We start from the raw sequence: 24,992 nt of genomic DNA, 5'->3' as shown, positions 1-24,992 counted from the left end.
AATGGACCCCTTTGTAAGTTCATTTTGATTACGTGGCACCTAGCACGACTGATTTCATTCTGGTTTCCTCTGGTCTATTGGAACTCAGTCCAAAACAATGGCCTGCCATGAATTTTATTTAACAACTTTAACTTTCATGAGGCTTATTATTATTATTTTTTTAATCAGGTTACTCAGCCCTGATATTTTTTGTTCTGTAGCACAGACCAAAAGAACTCAGGTGGAGTTACTCTATCTGAGATAAATACTCATCACAGTATTTATCTCTGTCAAGTAGTCTCCCTTATCTGTGATTTCACTTTCTGTAATCTCAGTTACCTATGGTCAGTCAACCATGGTCTGAAAATATTAAATGGAAAATTCTAGAAGGAAATAATTTATAAGTTTAAAATTGCATGGTGTTCTGGGTAGCCTGATGAAATCTCTCATTGTCCTGTTCCATCTTACTTGGAACATGAGTCATCCCTTTGTCCAGCGTATCCACACTGTATATGCTATCCACCCACTAGTCACCTATATGGTCTGCTCCAGACATTCAACCATAGACATAATCATGACTCAGTGATTCAGGATCTCCTGAAGCAGATGACCCTCCTGCTGACATATCTTAACAAAGCCAATAGGAGCCTAAAGCTATGTCACAGTACTTAACATCATTCACATCAATTCATCTCATCCAATAGGCATTATATTATCTCACATTATTACAAGAAGTGTAAGCACAGTACAGTAAGATATTTTGAGGTTTGGAATGGCAGCTTATGATTGTAATTCCAGCACTTGGGAGGCTGAGGTGAGAGTATCTTTTAAGCTCAGGAGTTTGAAACCAGCCTGAGCAGCATAGTGACCTTGTCTCTACTAAAAATAATAAAATAATTTAGCTAGGCATAGTGACTCGTGCCTGTAGTCTCAGGTACTTGGGAGGCTGAGGTGGGAGGATCACTTGAGCCTGGGAGTTAAAGGCTACAGTGAGCTATGGCTATGACTGAATCACTGCACTCCAGCCTGGGCAACAGAGTCTCACCCTGTCTCAAAAAACAAACAAAAAGATATTTAGAGAAAGCAATAATACATTTACATAACTTTTATTACAATATACTGTTATAATTGTTCTATTTTATTATTATTGTAATTATTATTGTTATTGAGACCGGGTCTCTCTCTGTTGCCCAGGCTGGAGTGCAGTGGCACAATCTCAGCTCACCACAACTTCTACCTCCTGGGTTCAAGTAATTCTCCTGCCTCAGCCTCCTGAGTAGTGGGATTATAGGTGCCTGCCACCATGCCCAGCTAAGTTTTCTAATTTTGGTAAAGACAGGGTTTTGCTATGTTGGCCAGGCTGATTTTGAACTCCTGATCTCAGGTGATCCACCCACCTCAGCCACCCAAAGTGCTGGGATTACAGGTGTAAGCTACTCCACCTGGTTCATGTTTATTTTAAAGAATTGAAAAATGATGTAAAAAGAACAGAAAGGTAATAATACCTGTATTCTCCTATCCTGGAGGTAACCAGAGCTAGTAATGAGTAGTATACACCTTTCTTTTATGCAGGGTTGATTATTTCATCTAGCATGGATTGCAAAAATGACATTATATACTTATTACTCTGCAACTTGCCCTTTTCCCTCTGAATGAATTAGATTAACTCTTTGTTTATTCAACCATTCTCTTTTGGTGGACATTAAGGTTAATTTCTGTTTTTAACAGTGATACAATTACTGCAGTATGACTCCTTGAGAATATTCCTGGGTATATTGAGACTTTCAGTAAAACAGATTTACAAAGGTAGAATCTCTGGGTCATTGGATGTTTGCAGTTCTAATTTTAATAGGTGTTTTCAGATTACTTTTCTAACAGATTGGAGCAGTTCCTATTTTTCAACACTGTCAGCCAGAACTGGACATTATCGTTCTTTAGCTTGTAAAATTTGGCAAATGTGATGGGTGAAAAAAAGGCTGGTTTAATTTACCTTTCCTTGACTATTACAGATGTTGAGGATCTTATGCTGTCTAGTGACAATTTGCATTTTCCCTTATGTGAATTGCTTGCTATTCAGTTGTCTTTTCTTTTTCAATTGGTAAAAGCTTTTTGAATATTAGTAACTGTTAATATTTATCCATATATTTTGTACAAGTTCTCTTCTCTAATCAGATTATCATGTCTTTTAAAAAACCCTTTTAAATTAGAAATAGAGGCATAAAATAAATACATAAATAAAAAATAAAAAAATAAAATAAAAAATAAAAAGTTTAAAAAAATAAAAAATAAAAATAAATAAAAAATATAAAAAATAAAATAAATAAAACATAAAAACATTAAATAATTTAAAAAATTAAAAAAATAAAAAATAATAAAAATAAATAACTTGAGGTTAATATAGGATGTTGTGAAATGGTACAGAGAGACCCAGGTGCCCTTAACCCAGCTTCCCTCAAGGGTAATGTATTAGTATGTTTTGCTTTTCTATAAAGAAATACCTGGGCCTGGGTAATTTATAAAGGAAAGAGGTTTAATTAGCTCATAACTCTGTAGGCTATACAGGAAGCATGGTGCTGGTATTTACTCAGCTTCTGGGGAGGCCTCAGGAAACTTACAGTCATGATGAAATGCAAAGGGGACGCAGGCACATCACATGGTCAGAGCAGGAGCAAGAGAGTGAAGGGGGAGGTGCCACACACTTTTAAATGACCAGTCTCATGAGAACTCACTCATTATCACAAGGACAGAACCAAGGCAGATGGTGCTAAACCATTCATGAGAAACCTGTCCCATGAGCCAATCACCTCCCCAAGCCCCACCTCCAACATTGGGGATTACATTTCAATATGAGATTTGGGTGAGACACATATCCAAACTATATCAGGTAACATCTTATGTAACTCTAGTTCAGTATCAGAACCTGGTTGTCTTTTTATTTTTTATTTTTATTTTTATTTTTTTTGAGACAGGATCCTCCAGGCTAGAGTGCAGTGACTATTCACAGGTACAATCATAGTCCACTACAGCCACAAACTTTTGAACTCCTGGGTTCAAGCAGATTTTGCTGCCTCAGCCTCCCACGTAGCTGGTAATATAGGCACATAGCACTGCACCTCACATTCATTTGTCTTTTAATGTAGTTTATAGTATTGTTTTGATTGTAATTATATTATTGCAATGTGATTTTTTTGTTTTTTGTTTTGGAGATGGAGTCTCCCTCTGTCACCCAGGCTGGAGTGCAGTGGTGTGATCTAGGCTCACTACAACCTCTGTCTCCTGGGCTAAAGTGATTCTCCTGCCTCAGACTCCCAAGTAGCTGGGATTACAAGTGTGTGCCACACTGCCTAGCTAATTTTTGTATTTTTAGTAGAGACAGAGTTTCACATGTTGACCAGGCTGATCCATCTTGACCTCAAGTGATCCATCCAAAATGCTGAGATTACAGGTGTGAGCCACCGTGCCTGTGAGATTACACGTGAGGCACCGTGAGCCTGTTATTGTAAATTTTGATATCTGGTAAGGCAAGTCTCACCACTCCATACTTTTTCTTTTTTTCTTTCTCTTTTCGTTCCTTTTTTTTTTCTTTTTGAGACAGGGTCTTGTTCTGTCATCCAGGCTGGAGTGCAGTGTCATGATCCTGTCTCATGGCAGCCTTGACTCTCATGGTTCCAGCAACACTCCCACCTCAGCTTCCCGAGTAGCTGGTACCACAGGCATGCACCACCAAACCCAGCTAATTTTTGTATACCTTATTTTCTTGACTGTTTTCAGCTACTTACTTTTTTTTTTCATTTCAAATTTAAAAGCCATAGACATGTCAGCCCTAGCAGAGTGAGAGAAAATTCACCCTTCTTCTGCCTTTTTGTTCTATTTGGGCCCTCAACAGATTGTATGATGCCCATCCACATGGATGAGGGTGGATCTTTTTTAGTCTACTGATTCAAATGTTAATTTCTTCCGGAAATACCCTCACAGACACACCCAGAGGGGATTACACAAGGCTGTAAATACCAGAAAACAGGAAGCAGGACTCATCTTAGAGGGTGCCTGTCACACCAGGGAATACTATGTAGCAGCCCAGATTAGGTGGTTTTCTTTTTTTTTTTTTTTTTTTTTTTTTGAGACGGAGTTTCACTCATGTTACCCAGGCTGGAGTGCAATGGCACGATCTCGGCTCACCGCAACCTCCGCCTCCTGGGTTCAGGCAATTCTCCTGCCTCAGCCTCCTGAGTAGCTGGGATTACAGGCACGCACCACCATGCCCAGCTAATTTTTTTGTATTTTTAGTAGAGACGGGGTTTCACCATGTTGACCAGGATGGTCTCGATCTCTTGACCTCGTGATCCACCCACCTCAGCATCCCAAAGTGCTGGGATTACAGGCTTGAGCCACAGCGCCCGGCCTTAGGTGGTTTTCTATATACTGACAAGGAAGATCTTCAAGACATGTTGTAAGGAAAAAAAAAGAAAGAGACAAAATCATTTACAAGACCATTTATGTTAAAAAAAAATTCATCACAAAACAATTTCTGTGTAGATATGCATAGAAAATATCTGGAACACTCCTAGCTGTTTCCCATGGTTAACTCTTGAATGTTTGATTATCTATATTGTTTGAATGTTTAAAAAATGATAATATATCCATATTTTCTGCAATTAAAAATAATTTGAAAGAATAAATAAAGCAGACTATTGTGACTACATCAGAGAGATGATGGTAACCGTAAATAATGTATCAGTAAAGGAGATGGAGAAAAATGAGATAGAAGAGGGAGGTATTTAGGAGGTAAAAACCAAGAGATTTTCAAGTATCTGTAGACATGGAGGAGCCTAGGAGGACTTTTCAGCTTTGAGCTTAGGTGACTGGGTGGAATTCTCATTCCATTAGAGTTGGGCCCAAGAGAAAGCTTTCCTCTTATTAACAATGGCAAGTCTGGGTGGGGTCCATGGTCCTCTTGAGACCGGGTTTCTTACTTGGGGGAGGCTTAGCTCCCCCATAGGGTATGTTCTTCCAGGCTCTTGGTCCCTCACTCACCCAAGAATGGGAGAGAGGACCCTGCCGGGCATGGTGGGCTCATAAGTAAATATTGGACCCATAGAGTTTTGCAGAAAGTGATTTGTTTAGGCAGAGAGAGAGAGAGAAAGGAGAAAGAGAGAGAGAGCACAGCTCCCACGAGGTCAGGGAAGGGGATCCAGAAATGGAGTCTGCACTGATGTGGGGGAAGGGGACTTTTAACCTGAGAGATATTCCTGCCCCATCCAAGTTTTCTGGCCTGTGAAAGGAGTTCCTTTACATTTCCCCTGGAGTGATTGATCTTTGATTTTTTTTCCTGTGCGTGTGAAAGTTAAACAAGACCTCTAAGCTCCCGGATGGAGATGTGGGTGGAGGTATGGCACTGGGAAGTTCTTGCCTTTGAAACTACACCCCCTTGTGGACCCGGGAAGAGAATACATTGCCTCACTCTGTTCTTGTCTTCTTGGAGGAAATAATTTGCCAAGAAACAGAAACAAATTTAAGATACAAATGAGAGATTACTGAAGCAAAGAAAAATACTCTTGGAAGGGAGCAAGTGGACAACTTGAAAGATTGAGTGCTCCACCTGATCTTTGGCTCAGGGCTCTTATAGATGTATTGTTTCCTGTGTTTTTTGTTTTTTCGGGTAGCCTCCCCTTGGGCAGGCTGTTGGCTAATCACTGCATGCACAGTGTCTTGCTAGTGTCTGGGAGGACTTCATATGCCATTTGATGAATGAAGTTATGTGATGCTCTCTTAGGGCAATTCTCTCTTTCCAGTCTAGCACCCCCAGAGGAAGGTCATATACTGGTCAAACTCCACCATTTTGTTCCCTACTATGCATACCTGGATGTGTCTGCTCATTCCTAGGATCTTATTGGGAAGTTGTTACTTACAAGCTCAAGATGTTTCTTGTTTGTTAGGAAATTTTGCTCTCCTTGGTGCTAGCTGCAACCATCATTCCTGAAGAGGAACATGACATTCACCTGACTTCGCCTGACATTCCTTGGGGTTCTGTCCTGCCTTGCTCATGTCTGTCTGTCTACCAACTCTAACACTTTCACCCTCTGAAGTATTTCACTGAAAAATCAACTCACAAAAGGCAGATGAATTAGAGAAAGAACATATAAAATGTGTTAATGGGTGCACAGAGTGATTACCTATCCGCAAAGGAGTTCAGAAGCTTCAATTCCATCTTGAGGTTACAGAAAGAATGGGGGCTTGGATCATGGAAAATCAGCTTATGGGAGAAAGAAAAGGAGGAATTCTGTTGGGGAGCAATAAGGGATTACTAGGAAGAATGAATGGATCCAGGAACACAGATTAACTTGTAAATAGTTCTCTTGGACAGACATCATTTTGTGAAAGGTCTGTTCTGGTATGCTTACATTTTTGATCTTACAGGGAGGGAAAGAGAAAAATAATTATTCTTCTTGGTAGGCCTAGATTTTAGGCAGATAAGGGAACTTCAACTTCCTCCTGTGTTTTGGAAGAGACGATGGGGTTGGGGGTGGGGGAAGGTCAGAGAAACCTTGAGACGTCTTCAGTTCAACATGTCAAAGTGCTGTATTTTGGGATATCGGTTTCTGGACTTCAACATTAGAGAACACAGAAGGGAAAACTGATTTTGGAGGAGCTAAGAGGGAAGGGTAAATGTCCAAACTCTTAGCTCTTAACAACTCCCTCTGTTGCTGAGTAATGGGGTTTGCTACCAGATGCATAAAGAAGCCAATAAGATGGTATTGACTTTTGAGAGAAGTCAGGAAGGAGGCACAAGGTGTGGCTCAAATCTATCTCCCAGTTTGGAATCTGGGCAAGTTTTAAAGGGGTGGGAGATCAAAGGAAAGGATTGTAACTGAACTTAGTTCTGCGCCACACATTGCTTGAAAGCTAAAATTCAAGAGACAAGCATTTGGTGAAAAAGAAAATGAGCTTTATTTGAGAAGCCGGCAATGAGCTTGTGGTTGAGGGGAGGCTAATGAACTTGTGCTCAAAGATCACCTCTCCACGTGTTGTGTCTCTGGATCAGGTTTTTTTTTTCTTAAATATATATGGAGTCTCGCTGTGTCACCCAGGCTGGAGTGCAGTGGTGCCATCTCAGCTCACTGCAACCTCTGCCTCCTGGGTTCAAGTGATTCTCCTGCCCAGCTTCCCAAGTAGCTGGGATTACAGGCACCTGCCACCATGCCCGGCTAAGTTTTGTATTTTTAGTATAGGTGGGATTTTGCCATGTTGGCCAGGCTGCTCTTGAACTCATGTCCTCAAGTGGTCCACTGTCTTGGCCTCCCAAAGTGTTGGGATTATAGGCATGAACCACCAGGCTCGGCCTGAATCAGGGGTTTTTGAGGGAAATTAGGAAAGTGCAAACGATGATTAAAACATTCTTGTGAAATCTGCACAGTCTCAGAGGTGCGGTTGATTATTGCTTTCTTGGCCAATGTCTTGCAGCCTTCTGCTGGTGTCCTCAAGCTGTTCTTATCAGGCTGGTCAACCAGTTCCCAGAGTTGTTGGTCAGCATATTCTCTCTTATCTCTATTTCTTTTTTGTCCCAGGTCCTGTTTTCCTGAGGCTGCTTTTAATGAATAATCTACAAACTCAGGCAAAATAATAATTGTATTCACTTAAACAAGCTTTTCTGTAACGTGGAATCAGTACTGTTACAGTGTCAAGAATGTTGGCTTGGCAGAGTCTGATTGGAGGTCTTCAAAGTGACCATTCACAGTAATATATGTTCAAGCAAATTTCAGCACTGGATTGTTCTGACCAACAGACCCCTTCTGAGAAGGGTTCAGAAGAACCTTTTCGTCTGAAAGGGTTCCAGCATTTAGGTTCATCTCAGGCTCTGGACATGTCGGTCTTCTTGTTTCTGCAGGGAGGAAATGTTGATTTGGGGCATTGTTAGAGGTCAATGCATTTTCTATTGCAAGCCTGGGCTACATGACTTGAATTTTGGCTCTGTTATACCTGAAAGGTAACCTGACAGTAAACATTCTGTTATCAACAGAGTAGGGCTAGTTTGGGCTGGTTCTGTGGTTATACCTCCATGATAAAGGCATATAAGGCCACTGATACCTTTTGAGATGAAGCAGGGGTCCATTTTGGAGGCCAGCAGGCACACCCTATCCCCCTGCCTGCCCCCTGCCAAGCACAGAAATAAAGGAAAATCTTGAGTTTCATCAGGGGAAATTCCAGGTGCCCAGCTTGCCCTGAGAACAAAATAAACAACCTGATAATCAAGAGAGTAACAGTGAAGCTGTATTTGCAAACATTGTAACAGTGGGAAAATTATGACAGTGAATGAAATATGACCTATCAGTTCTATCTTGCCTTTCACCTCCAAACGGTCCTTGGTCATTCCTGGGCATGGGTTAAGTTAACTTTGGAGGAAATTTAGTTTATAGTTTAATGTTCAAACAAGGATGATAATGGCCCTTCCCCAAGCTAAACCACCAAACTAATGAAAACCCACAAGGTTAGGATTATGAGAGGAGCCTGAATTCTGCTAAGATGTAGGCATAGTTAAATGGGAACCAGTCACAAGATTTGTAACCTCCCAATTGCTCTTGTAAATGACATTACTACTGTATTAGGTTGGTGCAAAAGTAATTGTGATTTTTTGCCATTACTTTTAATGAAACTTAGAACCTAAGATTGACCTTTTGAGATGTCTTTTCAGATTTTTGCATTTCTGACTACTGGCTGTCTCCATTCAGACCTGCTACACCGTTTTCAACTGGTCCTGTGACCCCAGTCCAGAGCAGACTCAGCACAAGAGAACTGTTTTTCACAACCCTATGATTGCATTCCCCAACCAATCATTAGCACCCATTCCCTAGCCCCCTCCCTGCCAAACTGTCTTAAAAAAACCCTAGCCTCTGAATTTCTGGTGAGACTGATTTGAGTGATAACTCCAGTTCTCCTGTGTGGGCCAGCTTTGTGTCAATTAGACACTTTTTAAATTTTTTTTTTTTATTTTTTACTGCAATGCCATGATCTCACTGAATTGGTTTTGTCTGTGCAGCAGGCAGGAAGAACTCATCAGGCAATTGCAATAGTAGCTTGAAACAATAGACAGGAATTTAGAATCACAGGATGTTTGGTTTCACTAAATATAACATCAGCTCCTGAATTCCTGAATTTTTATTTAAAAAAACCCAGACCCCCACTGAATGGATCTGCTGGCAAATAGACCTCAGAGAAGGGAGAAGCAAGAACTGAACTCTGATTACCATCTTTTATTCTAAAGTTCTTCCTCAGGGACCTGGAGGAGGTCATGCCCATGAGCCAGAGCCAACATTCTCTTTTGCTGACTTCAAAATTTTAAACCAAGCCTCTCTTCCTTAACCAATTGCAAATCAGAAAATCTTTGAATCTACCCATGACCTGTAAGCCAAGATATCTCACCCTTTTAGACCAAACCGACGCATAACCTTCATGGATTGATTTATGATTTTGCCTATAATGTCTGCTTTCCTGAAATGTACACTTGCCTTTGAAAACCCTTACTTGGCTGGGCACAGTGGCTCACGCCTGTAATCCCAGAACTTTGGGAGGCTGAGGCAGGCAGACCACCTCAAGTCAGGAGTTTGAGACCAGCCTGGCCAACATGGTAAAACCCCATCTCTACTAAAATTACAAAAATTAACCGGGCATGATTGTGCATGTCTATAATCCCAGCTACTCAGGAGGCTGAGGCAGGAGAATCATTTGAACTGGGGATTCGGAGTTTGCAGTGAGGTGCCACTGTACTCCAGCCTGGGTGACAGAGTGAGACTCTGTCTCAAAAACAAACAAACAAGCAAACAACCGTTACTTGCAAGCCAGTAGGGAGCTCAGAACTTTGAAAGCTGCCTACTTGGTGAAGCTTGGTGCCCCGCAAATAAACATCCACATTTCTCCTGCTGCAAACCTTGGTGTGGATGTTACCACACCAGGTGAGTGGACACCAGTTCAATTCCATAACACCATTGGTCTTATACATAGGAAGAAGATTAAGAAAAAGCTGAGCAATGAACCTCCACCCAAATTCTTGAACCTCCAATGAACCTCCACCCAAAACCTACTGAGGCTCACCGCCTCTAGGTTCAGAGGAAAATGCCAGGGGAATTCTTTTTTTTTTTTTTAGACAAAGTCTCACTTTGTCACCCAGGCTGGAGTGCAGTCGCATGATATCAGCTGACTGCAACCTCTGCCTCCTGGGTTCAAGTGATTCTCCTGCCTCAGCCTCCCAAGTAGCTGGGATTACAGGCACATGCCAGTTAATTTTTTTGGATTTTTAGTAAAGATGGGGTTTCACCATATTGCCCAGACTGGTCTCAAACTGCTGAGCTCAGGTGATCTGCCTACCTTAGCTTCCCAAAGTGTTGGGATTGCAGGTGTGAGCCACTGCACCCAGTCGCCAGGGGAATTTTTTATTGCTGACTGCAGACTCCAATTTCACTCCCCTGTTGAGTTAGCTGATGTTCATGTGAATGCAGAGCACATCACTTGCCTCAAGTTGGTAAAATCTACATAACCCACTTCAGGCTTCCTTCTTGTATATTCTACTCTGGATCCCCCTTGGTCCTCTATGTAGGAGAAGGCTTGGACCCATCCCTACCCTGCCAGTGGCCTGGGATCAGAGAAAACTAAACCAAGATTGGGACCCATAAATAAGAACCCTAAGAGAAAAGACAAACACCAAGAGAATGTTGCTCTGCCTCTTTCTTCTTGTGCAACACTTGTGATGTAAAACTCCCTAGACATAGCACCACTCAATGTTTTTACACTATGAATTTCCTTTATCAGTTTAATCCTTTGTTCCTCCAGAGCAATTCAAGCTCCTTTTACTTTTGCATCTTAAATAGAATGGGGGTGGGTGTAGGATGGAGGCAACTTCCCAAGTGTATTCACTGGCTGGAACTTGGATTCTTTCTTCCATCCTCAGAGCATTAAAACCACCTGGGAGCTTGAAAAAAAAAATCACCAGGCTTCATCCCTAAAGATTCAGGTTTCATTGGCCTGGGGTCTCCTGGGTATGGAATAATTTTATTGAGTGTTCCTTCCACGTCACCTGTAGATTTTACTCTACAACCCTTGTAGAATGAACTCTCCCTCCTTCATCTGTTTGTTGATGTTAAACCGACTCTTGGGGTCCCTAACTTCATGGCCATTACCTAGGCTCTAGGAACATCCCTATCTGGGTAAGAAGTGGGATGAAAGGAGCATGGATATTGAAGACTAATACTGTTTTCTAACCCCCAAACCTGCATCTTAGCTCCTTGCCTGCTTTGAGGTGAGTCTGCCTTAGTCCTATATGTGAGTGAAACTTGAAGCCTCCCAATGTGTGGCTGAGTTCCTTCCCAATGCTGGGATCTGTCTACTGGTGTGCTGGGGCTGACTTGTAGAGATGATTGTTAAGTTTTGAGGATTTTTGCAAGCTGGCTATTAAACATCAAGTTGGTAGCCTGAAATCGGTAATGGGTGGGAGTATTCACATCATGGTAATAAGCAACGGCTACAAATCAGAGCTCCTCCTGCTATCACCATTTGGTGCAGTGATGTGCTTGAGTTGTTCCATACCAGCTTCCAAGAACTAATTATTACACATCAGGAATTTTGCTAGTTGCTAAACACAGTTATTATTAAAATTAAATTATATAAACTTATAATTAACTAAACTATATTTTGAAAGGTAATAAATACTTGAAATGCTTCCTAATAATTTTGTTTTACTATTATCTATACTCTTTTATTTATTTTTTTTGAGATAGAGTTTTGCTCTTATTGCCCAGTGTAATGGTACAATCTTGGTTCACTGCAACTTCCGCCTCCCGGGTTCAACTAATTCTCCTGGCTCAGCCTCCCGAGTAGCTGGGATTGCAGGCATGTACCTCCATGTCCGGCTAATTTTGTATTTTTAGTAGCCCCAACCAAATTCAATCATGCTATCAGGTTTTCATCAACCCCTATTCCCACTCATAATTCCTGGCAACCACTGATATATTTCCTGTCCCTATTGGTTTACCTTTTCCAGACTGTCCTATAAATGGAATCACATACAGCATGTAGACTCTCTGGCTTCTTGCACTTAGCATATTGCATTTGGCATTCATTCAAGTTATTTTGTGTATCATTCATTTGATCCTTCTTGTTGCTGATGAGTATTCCATTGTGTGGATGATCCACAGCTCATTTAGCCATTTTTGCCAGTTGGAGGACATTTGGATCATCTCTAGTTTTTGGTTATTATAAACAGATATATTACAAATATTCGCATATAGGTTTTTGTGTGAACACACATTTTCATTCCCTTTCAGTAAATATATAGCAGTGAGATTGCTGGGTCATGTGATAAGTGTGTGTTTAACTTTATAAAGAACTGCCAAATTGTTTTCCAAAATGGTGCTGCTATTTTGCATTTCTACCAGCAGTGTATGGGAATTCCAGTAGTTCCACATCCTTGCCAAAACTCACTATCATCTGCGTTTATAATTCTAGGTATTCCAATGGGTGTACAGTAGTACCCCATTTGCATAAATTGCACATTTGGTCACACTCCTTCCCTGCTTACAACTCTCTGCAACTCCCTGTTGCTTTTAGGGTTGAGCCCTAATTGGTTAGCCTGACTTGGAAGACCCACTTGCTGGATAAATTACTGCTTGTCTCTCAAGCCTAGTTGTTACCATCCTGTGCCCCCTTTGCATGCCATGCAACAACCACATTAAAGTATGTTTAGCTCCCCGAGTGCCCTCTGTTTCCCTCAATTTCACATTTCTCTGTATGCTGTTACCTCTGCCTGGAACATTCTCCTCTCTTCTTTCATCTGGTCAATTCCTATTCATTCTCCTACCCACCTTAGAGGTCAGTTACTCCAGATGTCCCTGGTCACCTCTTCCCGCTCCCAGTCTCAGCCCTAACTCCCATGGAATATTCTTCTTTGACCTTCTAAGCAGTTTCTCCACCTATAACCTGATGCACCCTCTTCTGGCTGTTTCCAACTGTGGTAGATTTCAAAATCAGCCATGATAATTTGCGGCTCTTCCTATCAAGAGATGGAGGTTTTCTCTGCTTTTTTGAATGATTATGCCCATTTTATAAAGAAACTGAGCCCAAGATCACATTGCTTGCTGATATAGCTATGTTCAAACCTGAGAGTTCTGGCTCCAGATCCGAAGTTTTTCCCACCAGGCTGCAGAAATGTGGCTCCATGGATATGGCCATCTGTACCCTTGCTTGCCCTGGCCTCCCTTCACTAGGGGCACTCCCGCTCCCATTCCAACGATATTATTTTAATAAGGATTGCCAACCACAACATGCCCTGTTTCTTTGGCTACAGGGCATATGACCTGAGCTAAGAAAACCAGAGCTTTGCTGGGGGACTTTCTGGGTTAGAACTATGAGAGGAGACGTGAGCTTGGCCACCATATGCTGCCATGCTTGCAGCTTCATGGAGAAAACAGGTCTGAGAAAAAGAAAAATACCACCCAGCAGGGAGTGGTTTGTATGGGAGAGAAAGGGGAGAGAAGGGGAGGTGTCTTTTACTAAGCAGGATCACCTGAGTTCCTGGTTTTATCGTCCCTAAAGGCAGCTGCCTCCTAGGCTTCCCAAAGTTTAGTTACTTTGATCGATAAATTCCCCACTTTGCCTCTATTAGTTGAAACTAGGCCACTTGCAACACTTGAAAGAACTTTCGTAATACACAAGCCTTAGGGGAATTAATTGAGGGGTAGTGATGAAAGCATTAGGTAAAGCTAGCCCCTTTGAACAGCTCAGGGTCTGTTGATGACTCGGGTGAAGGTGTAGCCTGGGACCCCGGCTCTCCATATAAAGTGAGGGCTGTCAGCCAAGAATTCAACTTTGATTGCAAAGGCATTTAGGACTTAGGGGAGAAATAAAAATGCATGCTTCTGTAGCAGAGGGAAAAAAAGTATCTAACAGGTTGTGAATAATTCAGATTTAATTACTAGGAAAAATGCCTTCCTTTTCTTTTTTTCTTTTTATTCTTTCCCCTGCCTGACGCTTAGGCAGCAGGTTTAGTAGATATTTTTGTTCCAGAAATTCTACTTGAGAAATAGTGAGCCAAGTCTTCAGTTTTCTTCTGGTTGGGCATGAAGACCAGGGTGTTTTGGATGTGGGCAGGAAGGAAAAGCAGGTATCCATCAGCTCTTTCTGCTAAAGACTGCCAGATATGGTACCCATCATGGTGGAGGGGGGAACTTCTTTAATGCCTGGGGCCTCTGAGCTTGTGACCTATAAACTAGAAGGCACAGGCGTGAAATGCTCCCAACCATACAGATGGGTGCCATTATAATTTTGTGGTATTATATCTCAGACAGGGACTCATCATCACTTAGCAATCCTATTACACACCCACTGCCATCAATTTCAAACCTCATTAATCATTTCAAGTCCTTCAGTACTTAGTATCCCAGCCCCACTCTCTCCTCTCCAGGAGATAAATTTTTTTTTTAAAATAACAGCTTTATTGAGATACAATTCATATACCATAAAACCTACCTCCTTTAAAATGTACCATTAAATGATTAAGTGATTTTTACTCTATTGGCAAAGATGTACAATCATCACCATGATCTAGTTTTAGAACATTTTTATCACTCCCCAAAGAAGCTCCATATTTGTTAGTAGTGACTCCTCATTTCTCCCTCTCCTCAACCCTTGGCAACCACGAATCTACTTTTTCTACTTACTGTCTCAAAATAGGATTTGCCTATCCTGGACATTTCATATAAATAGAATCATATAATATGTGGCCTTTGGGTGTGGCTTCTCTCACTTAGCATGTTGTTTTCAGGGTTCATTCATGTCGTAGCAGATGCAAGTAGTTTATTTCTTTTTATGGCAGAGTAAGAAATATTCCATTGTATGGATATGTGTTTGATTTTTCCATTCATCGTCTGGACAATTGGGTTGTTTCCCATCCTGGGCTATTATGAATAATGCTGCTATGCACATTTTGTACAAGTTTTGGTGCAGACCTACTTTCCAATCCTGTTGGGTATATCTATAAGAGTGCAACTGCCAGGTCATGTGGTAACTCAAAATGATAACCGAGTTACCATTAAATTGCTAGGTCATATGGTAGCTTTTTGAGAAACGCCATTTTATGCTCCTCCTGGCAATGTATATGGGTTCCAATTTCTTCACAGTTTTGCTACTACTTGTAATCGCCTGTCTTTCATATTTTTGCCATTCTCATGAGTGTGAAGTGGTATCTCTCATTGTGGTTTTGATTTGCATTTCCCTAATGACTAATGGTGCTGAATATCTTTTCATATGCTTATAAGCCATTTATGTGTCCTTGGAGAAATTCTTTTCAAATCTCTTGCTCATTTTAAAATTAGGTTGTCATTTTATTACTGAGTTGCATTAGTGTTGCAGTTCTTTTAGAAATTTGTCTAGCAGGTTTTCTGATTTTTATCTGGAATCCCTTCCCAGCCAAAAGACAAATAAAAAGAAAACTGCATTAGTTCTTTTTGTAGTCTAGATACAAGGCTGTTTTGAGATATTTGATTTTCAAGTATTGTCTCTCACTCTGTGTGTTGTCTTTTCACTCTCTTGATGGTGTCATTTGAAGCACAAAACTTATTTTAATTTTGATGATGTCCCATTTATCTATGTATTTTTTCTTTTCATTTGTGCTTTTGGTGTCATACCTAAGAAACCACTGCTTAACTCAAGGTCATAAAGATTTACTCCTGAGTTTCCATCTAGAAATTTTATAGTTTTAGCTCTCATATTTAGATGTGATTCATTTTGAGCTTATTTTTCTTTATGATGTGAGGTAGGGATCCAACTTTATTCTTTTGCATAGAGATATCCAGTTGTCCCAGCACCATTTGTGGAAAGACTATTGTTTCCTAATTGAATTGTCTTTGCACGCTTGTTGAAAATCAATTCACTATAAATATCTGACCTCTCAATTCTATTCTATTGATCTATGTGTTTATCCTTATGCCAGTACCACACTATCTTCTTCTGTTACTCTAGGTTTGAAACTCTAGGTTTGAAATGGGGAATGGTGCATTATTCAACTCTGTCTTTTTCAATATTGTTTTGGCTATTCTGAATTTCTTGGATTTCTGTGTGAATTTTAGGGCCAGCTTATCAATTTCTGCAAAAAAATGCTGTGGGGATTTTGATAGTGATTGTGCTGAATCTATAGACTAGTTTAACAATATTAAGCTTTCTGATCTATGAATACAGGATGTCTTTCCATTTATTTAAGTCTTCTTTAAGTCTTTCAACAATGCTTTGCAGTAGTCAGTGAACAAGTCTTGCACTTCTCTTTTTGATTTTATTTCTAAATACTTGATTATCTTTGATCCTATTGTAAGTGTAATTGTTTTCTTAATTTCATTTTTGGATTGATCATTGCTACTGTATAGAATATTTTTGTATAATGCTCTTATATTCTGCAAGTTTGATGAATTTGTTTATTAGTTCTACTAGTTTGTGTGTGTGTGTATTCCTCAGAATTTTCTATATATGGCCAGGCTTGGTGGCTCATGCCTGTAATCCCAGCACTTTGGGAGGCCGAGGCAAGTGGATTATTTGAGGTCAGAAGTTCAAGAAAGTCTGACCAAAACATGGTGAAACCCTGATCTACTAAAAAAAAAAAAATTAGCTGGGTGAGGTGGTGGATCCCTGTAATCCCAGCTTCTTGGGAGGCTGAGGCAAGAGAATTGCTTGAACCCAGGAGATGGAGGTTGCAGTGAGCTGAGATTGTGCCACTGCACTCCAGCCTGGGCAACAGAGTGAGACTCTGTCTCAAAAAACAAGCAAACAACCAAACAATAACAAAAACAAAAAAGAATTTTCTATATATGAGATTATGTCATCTGCAAATAGAGATTGTTTTACTTTTTGCTTTCCAACCTGAATGCCTTTTCTTTCTTTTTCTTGCCTAATTTTCCTAGCAGAAGAACTTTTGAATGTTTTAATATAGTGGTCATATGCCATAGCATGGGCTTTGAAATCAGTCAAAGCTGGTCATAAATTCTGGCTCCACCACTTTACTCACTTTGAACTTTGATATTCACCTATAAAAATGGAAAACATGACTTGCAGAGTTTTAAAAAACATATTTAAAAAATCAATGTATAATTTACACGGAATGAAATGTCCAGACCTTATGACGAGTTTTGATTATTGTATACATCTGTGTAACAACCATTCCAAAATAAGATATGAAGCATCTCCATCATCCCATGTCCCTTTCTGGTCAATCTAATTATTCTGTCACCATAGATTCAATTAGTGTAGACTAAGCCTAGACTGTTTAAGTGCCATCATACAGTATGTTCCCTTTTGTGACCAACTTCTTTTGTCAAACAATGTTTTTGAGGTTCATTTATGCTGTTGTAGGTATCAGTAGTTTATTACTTTGTACTGCTGAGTAGAACAGGTTGAGCATCCCCAATCCAAAAATCCAAAATCTGAAATGCTCTAAGATACAAAACTGTTTCAGTGCCGACATGCTGCTCAAAGGAATTACTCACTGAAACATTTTGGATTGGGGGTTTTTGAATTAGGAAAGCTGAGCCAGTAAGTATCATGTGAATCTGAGAAAAAAAAATCCAAAATCCAAAACACTTCTGATCTGAAGCATTTTGGGTAAGGAATATTTAACCTGTATTCCATTGTGTGAACATACTACAGTGTGTTTATCCATATTCCTCTTGGGGTACATTTGGGCTGTTTCCAGTTTGGTGCTATTGTGAATAAGGTTGCTATGAACATTTGTGCACGGGTCTTTTTGCAGATGTGTGTTTTCATGTGATGTAGATAAAATACCTAGGTATGAAATTGCTGAGCCATATAGTAGATATGCACCTGCTGCCTGTATCAGTGCCCTGGTTTGAATATTTGTCCCACCAAAAATCATGTTGAAATTTGATACTCAGTGTGGCAGTGTTGGGAGGCAGGGGGGCCAATGGGAAGTGTTTCAATCATGAGGGCGGATCCTTCAATAGATTAATGCCCTCCCTTGAGGGCCAGTGAGTTCTCCCTCCATTAGCTCTCATGAGAGCTTGGCTTACTGCAACCTCCACCTCCCTGGTTCAAGTGATTCTCCTACATCAGCCTCCAGAGTAGCTGGGACTACAGGTGTGCACCACCATGCCCAGCTAATTTTTGTATTTTTAGTAGAGACAGAGTTTCACCCTATTGGCCAGGATGGTCTCGATCTCTTGACCTCGTGATCTCCCCGCCTCGGCCTTCCAAAGTGTTGAGATTTCAGGCGTGAGTCACTGTACCCAGCCTTTTTTTTTTTTTCTTTAAGACAAGTTCTGGCTGTGTCACCCAGGCTGGAGTGTGGTGGCACAATCTTGGCTCACTACAGCCTTGACCTCCTGGCCTCAGGTGATTGTCCCACCTCAGGCTCCCGAGTAGCTGGGACTACAGGTGAGCACCACCATGCCAGGCTAATTTTGTTTATTTTTTTTTTTTTGTAGAGATAGGGTCTCACTATGCTGCCCAAGAAGGTCTCAAACTCCTGGGCTCAGGCGATCCTGCCTCCTTGGCTTTCCAAAGTGCTGAGATGAGAGGCCGTGAGCCCTGCACCTGGCCGAGCACAGTTGATAAAAATAGCCTGGTGCCTCCCCCACTTCTTGCTTCCTCTCTCATTATGTGATCAGCCTACACCGGCTCCCCTTCACCTTCCACTAGAAGTAGAAGCAGCCTGAAGTCCTCATCAGATCCAGGTGCCCAATCATGAACTTTTTCCAGACATCAAAATTGTGTGCCAAATAGACCATTAAAAAAAAATTACCCAGCCTCGAGTATTCCCATCTAGCAACACAAAATGAACTAACACAATCAGTGAGGATTAAATTTGTTTTAAATTACAACAAACTATTTCAGATCCAGAAACATTTTTAAGGCATGTGATCTATGCGACTTGCACTCTTCCCAGCTGTCCTCCCTCCCCCAGAGTCTGTTTCCTCATTCACCTGCACCTTCCTACACTCTGCACTCCCACCAGCACTCCCTCAGCCTCTCTGTGCAAGTCTCTGCCTCCCAAGCAACCCAGCAACTTGCCACACAGCCTTCCCTTTAACGGGCCTTAATAAAAACCCTTAACCAAGCCTGCCATCACTGTCAGTAGGAGGTGAGCAAGCAATTAGTGTTCCTTACTTAATGGACAAGTATTTCTCTTGGGATGCCAGTAGCAATTAGGAGATAGAAATAAAATTTTACTCTTGTTTCCTCATGAACATAGTACACGTTGTGTACTTGTTCAGCCTTGTGAACAAGGTTGAACACCCTTGTTCCAGGACACCATACAGGTTAATCTGAAAACACCTTTACGAACAGGGGTGCTGCACAGTGACATAGAGGTAATCCTAAATCAGGCTTTACAATTTTTTTTAAAAAAAGGTTGGGTGTGGTGGCTCATGCCTGTAATCCCATCACTTTGGGGGGCCAAAACAGGCAGATTACTTGAGGCCAGGAGTTTGAGAGCAGCCTGGCCACATGGCAAAACCCATCTCTACCAAAAATACGAAAATTAACCAGGTGAAGTGGCATATGCCTGGAATCCCAGCTACTAGAGAGGCTGAGGCAGGATAATTCCTTGAACCTGGGAGGCGGAGGTTGCAGTGAGCCAAGATTGTACCACTACACTCCAGCCTGGGCAACAGAGTGAGACCCTGTCTCAATAAATAAATAAATAAATAAATATATAAATATATAAATAGACAGACAGAGTCTCACTATAATGTAAATGCATTCTGTGCTCTAAGATGGGAAAGGACAAATTGACCTATCTAAACCTAAGAAGTTGGGGAGGTATGTTTTTACAGAAAGTGACTGATAAAAAGAGATAAAAAGGATACATTTCTGGCAATTGAGAAAGCATCATGTATGAAGAGATGCCCAGAAATGGAGAGAATGTATTTCTGTTTGGATAACAGAAAGCTCTTATTTATTTGGCAGACATTTATTGAGCATCTACTATTGTTGGTCACTCTTCTACATGCTAGGGTTACTGGAGGAAATAAAACAGACCTAAATGTCTTCTCTCATGAAGCTTACATTCCGGATTAAGGGTAGTGGGGGGCCAAGAGGCCAGGTGAATTTGGTTGATAGTTGAAAGGATTCTCCAAAAGAATTCTGGAGGAATAAAGAAAGGATAGGAAGAATTTTGGAGATGAGCAATGAAGGTGATTAGAATTCTTCAAAGTAGAATTATAGGAACAGATGATGGACCTTGGATCTCAGATCTTATCTGGGAACGGGAATGAAGAAATTCCTTCACCTCATTCTCATAGAGCTTGGTTGGAAGGGCTGAGAGCCCCTCCCTAGCAGGAGCTGGGGAAGCATGAGCTGGGCAATGGAGTCATTAGCTGGTTTGTTGACTGGAAGCAGGTTCTAGAGGGAGAAATGCCGAAGGGCTGGTATGAGGGAGTGCTGTAAGCTTACAAGCTTACTTTTCTGGGGTGCTGGTGGCTAGACAGATCCAGGGCTCTGGAGCTGAGGAAGACACAAAATAACAGAATGGTTCCAGCCATGTGCTTTGAAATCAAACAAATCTGGGTTTGAATTGGGATGTGCTACCCGCTGTGTGTATGACCTTAAGAAAGTCTTCAACTTTCTCTGCAAATGAAGATCTTTGTTTCTTCTTCTTTAAAATGGGAACAATGTTGGATTTAGCATGTTAGTGTAATTATGGCATATCTGGGATTATTGTTATCTTTATGTGTTGTTTGCAAAATGTCTTCCTCCTGTGTTGCCTTTCCAGGGTGGATTCACAGTCATGTCTGGAGAGTGACTGGGAGGAAACTCACTTCTTCCCCCTGATGCTGTCATGGCCACTGTCCCAGGCGTGCACCGCCCAGACGTCTAGGGTTGCTAAGGGTCCATTGCAGCTGGGCAGGGGCTCCTGACTGTTTCTCCGCGTCCTTGCACTCAGAGGCCTCTTTTCACTTTGTTTTTTAAATATTTCCCGAAGCTCTAATTGCTACACTTCCTCCAATGTTTTTAATACAGGCAATCAGTGACTACTGCAATTAGGAGGGCCTAATTACCATCGGCATTCTTTCTCTTCTCCCAGAAACCACCATCGGAACAGTCACAAATAAACCTTAATGAAGACCAAAGATCTTTCTCCAGTCTAAAGCCGTTTGTAATCATGATCTCTTATTGTCAAAGACAGCAGGCAGAAGAGTCCTTTGAAGGACTGCTGCATATTCAGCAGCAGCAGAGAAAGATGCTCTGCCGCCGGGAGTCTGTGGCCCAGGCGAGTGACAAAGGGGGCTTGCATTCAACCGATTGTTGTTGTTACACTTTAATGTATTTGCCTGGTAAAGTCTCTTGAGTTATTCTATTTAAAAAGTTATCGAAATGGAGCGCATGAATGGTAAAATGCACTAATCTCAAGTGTAAAATTTGATGAATTTTTAAATATGTACAGACCTCCTGTAACCATTAGAGAGATGGAGAAGTACAACATTTCCAGCGTTCTGGAAGGCTCTCCTATGCCCTTCCATGGTGTATCTGTCAAGGTTGAATCAGAAGGCAGAATGACAATGAGTGTTAGGGAATCAGGGATGATAAGAATTTGACCTTACCAACTGTGGGAGGAATTATGGAAATAAAAGTCCAAAGAAAGGGAATAAGGGGATCCAAGAAAAGGAGCTCGCCAGCTGTCCTGAAACATTGACGTGCAGATGAATGAGTCAGAGTCTGCAGGGCAGCCCAGAAGCTGGTCACATTCAGTTGCCGGAGTGAGACCCCAAAGGGACTTGGGTAGAAGCCCGTGGAAGGCTCCTGGGTCTTCATAGCTGCTGCCTCTCTGAAGTCACATTAGTACGGAACAGGGACCCCTCTTAAGGGACTTCTAGGCCACCCAAGCATGGAAATAAAGGAAAAATCTTGATTCTCTTCAAGGAAAATTCCAGGCACCTAACTAGCCTTAAAAAGTAAATGAGCATGATGGGTTAATAGGGGCAGCAAACCATCACAGCACATGTTTACCTATGTAATGAACCTGCATGTTCTGCACATGTATCCTGGAACTTAAAGTAAAATTAGATTTAAAAAATAGTAAATGAAGCCAGGTGCAGTGGCTCATGCCTGTAATCCCAGCACTTTGGGAGGTCGAGGTGGGTGTATCACTTGAGGCCAGGAATTCGAGACCAGCCTGGCCAACATAGTGAAACCCCGTCTCTACTAAAAATACAAAAATTAGCCGGTGTAGTGGCATGCGCCTGTAGTCTCAGCTACTCAGGAGGCTGAGGCAGGAGAATTGCTTGAACTCAGAAGGTGGAGATTGCAGGGAATCATCAAGACTGCACCACTGCACTCCAGCCTGGGCAACAGAGTGAGACACTGTCAAAAAAAAAAAAAAAAAAAAAGAAAAAAAAAGAAAGAAATGGTAATGGAGCAGCTTGATACGCAAGGAGATAATAACAATAGTCTCCCAAGCAAGCCAGAGTCTCAGGGTGTTTTGGTTCCCTATAGAAACTAAAAGAGAACATTTTAACACAAGTTCTTGAGTCGCTTTTCAGAAACCTCCACCAGATAGAAAATGACACCACTATCACATAGACATCAGATGGAGGAAACTGAGGACTGACTTCTGACAGCCTTTCTTTGTTCTAAATTTTTTCCTGGGGTTGTGGAGAAAGTCACACACATGGGCCAGATTTTCACGTATTGGTTTATGATTTTGCCTGCAACTTCTGCTTTCCTGAACTGTATCCTTGCCTTTAAAAACCCTTGCTTGTAAGCCATTGGTGAGTTCAGGTCTCAACTGTTAGCTTCCCATTGTCCTTGCTTGGTGCCATGCAATTAATACCCTTTTCTCCCACTGCAAATCTCGGCATCAGCGTCTGGCTTTACTGCACTGGGCAAGTGAACCCTTTTGGCTCAGTAACATCTGGTGGTGGATGGGAGTCACTGCTGGTGAGCTGGTCCTGTGTTCTTGAAGAAGAGCTGAACACAGTGTAGGGAGAGTGAAGACAAGCTGGAAGCCACCAGCACCCCTGCATTGGCCTCACCGCCTTGAACCTTCAGAGTGCCCCGGCGCTGCTTCCCTCCTGCCTCCCACACTTCACACACCCTCGCTTTTGGCAGCTCTCACCAGGAGCCTGATAGGGAAGGGGATTCCGAGAAGCATGACTCCCAGTGGAACCAAACTGACTGTAGAACATTGAATGCCTAAGGAACAATGTTTGTGTTCATTAAATGTGGCTAACAGGGTCATGTCCTCAAGGTGTGAGATTGTAGGGCCCTAGAGAGAGGCTTTATATTTCAACACACAACCCAAGTATAGCACCTTTCCCAGAGCTGGCAAGGGGAGGTGGACACTGCTTCTCATTCCTGACCCAATTCTGTTAGTATTATTTTCTCTTAAAGGGAGCTCCCCATCTTTAAGAGAAAATAATACTAACAGAATTGGGTTAGATTCCAGAAAAAGGGGCCACAGTTACCAGTGGCTAAGAGGGTCATGTCCTCAAGCTGTGAGTAGCTGGGATTACAGGTGCGCACTACCACACCCGGCTGATTTTTGTATTTTTAGTAGAAATGGGGCTTTACCATGTTGGCCAGGCTGGTCTTGAACTCCTGACCTCAGGTGATCCACCCACCTCAGCCTCCCAAAGTGCTGGGATTACAGACATACATGAGCCACAGCCTGGGATTCTTAAAAAATCCTCTTGTCTGGGCCCCACCGAGGACCGATTAAATCAGATTCTCAGGGAGAGGTGTTTTGCATTTTATATAATTTTGCTTACTTTACAAAATTTTTATTGAGTTATTATAGTAGTGTAGATTAATCTTGAATCTTGAGTGTACAGCTCAACAATTTTTTTTTTACTTCATGTTTTTTGAAAGAAGATCTTGCTCTGTCACCCAGGCTGAAGTGCAGTGGCATGATCATGACTTACTGCAGCCTTACCCTCCCAGGCTCAAGTGATCCTCTAACCTCAGCCTCCCAAGTAGCTGAGACTACAGGTGCAAGCCACCACACCCAGCTAATTTTTAAATTTTTTGTAGAGATGGGGTCTTGCTATGTTGTTCAGGCTGGGATTCCTGGCCTCAAGCGATCCTGCTGTCTTGGCCTCCAGAAGTGCTGGGATTACAGGTATGAGTCATCATATCCAGCCAGCTCAATAAATTTTTACATAAGTATATGCCTATGTACCACCACCCAAATGAAGCTTTAGAACTTTTCCAGCACACTCTAGAAAGTTCCTTAAGGCCCTCCTGATTCAGAATGGCTGGGCTCCTGGACAAAGCCCACCCTTAAGCCTGGAACAGTGGCCCTAAGCAAAACAGCTCACCCCATTTTTCTTCCCAAGTGTTGCCTTTTTGGTTTGCCATGCCCTATCCCGTGCCCATAAAAAGACTTCAGTTGGCAGAGCAACACAAGCGCTGAGCATCGGGGATACAAGTGGCTGAGTGGTGCAGAGAGAAGCAACTGAGTGTCGGAGACTTGGGATAGACACAGCTAACTTCAGACTATGCAGCTTTAGAGAGGGGCCCAGTCAGAGACCGCCGGACTTCAGAGAAAGATCACCTGCTTCCCACACCATCCCCTATCCAACTCCCTGTCCCACTGAGAGCCACTTCCATCGCTCAGTAAAATCCTCCACATGTACAACCTTTCAATCCATTCCTGTGACCTGATTCTTCTTGGACTCTAGACAAGATCCTGGGTGCCAAGAGGGCAGGGGCTACCGTCCTGACCCTCCAGTGAGCTGGTTGGCACTTTGTTGTCCCTGGGTGGCAGAGCTGAAAGAGCATTGGTTGAGACATGCTTGGATGCTGCTGTGAGGCCCACACAGAGCCTGCTCCTGCCAGAGAGGAGCAACTGGCCAGTTCCAGTATTCATTGGCTCCAGTTCCCACACTCGCTTGCATGCTCTCTTTTGTGAGGAGTGGCCAGCAGCAGGCTGAATGAAATGAGCCACTCCAGTTCCCTCCTGCAAAGTGGGTCAAGGGAATTATCCTGTCTCACTCATAGGCAGTAACTCCTCCCACCTCACCAGAATAGGG

At 42.0% G+C, this 24,992-nt stretch overlaps 1 non-coding gene across 1 annotated transcript; it reads left to right on the top strand.

Moving 5' to 3' along the window:
- The first annotated feature begins 15,361 nt into the window (after positions 1 to 15,361).
- LOC119472107 lies at positions 15,362 to 15,424 on the top strand. The gene has a single exon (XR_005201218.1). It is a non-coding gene; the product is annotated as a U7 small nuclear RNA (small nuclear RNA).
- Positions 15,425 to 24,992: the final 9,568 nt, after the last annotated feature.

This window comes from Cebus imitator, unplaced genomic scaffold (assembly GCF_001604975.1).
Source record: "Cebus imitator isolate Cc_AM_T3 unplaced genomic scaffold, Cebus_imitator-1.0 Scaffold85, whole genome shotgun sequence".
In the NCBI taxonomy this organism is placed as follows: Eukaryota; Metazoa; Chordata; class Mammalia; order Primates; family Cebidae; genus Cebus; species Cebus imitator.
Note: the sequence above shows the minus strand (reverse complement) of the source record. Positions and strands in the feature narration are given on the sequence as shown.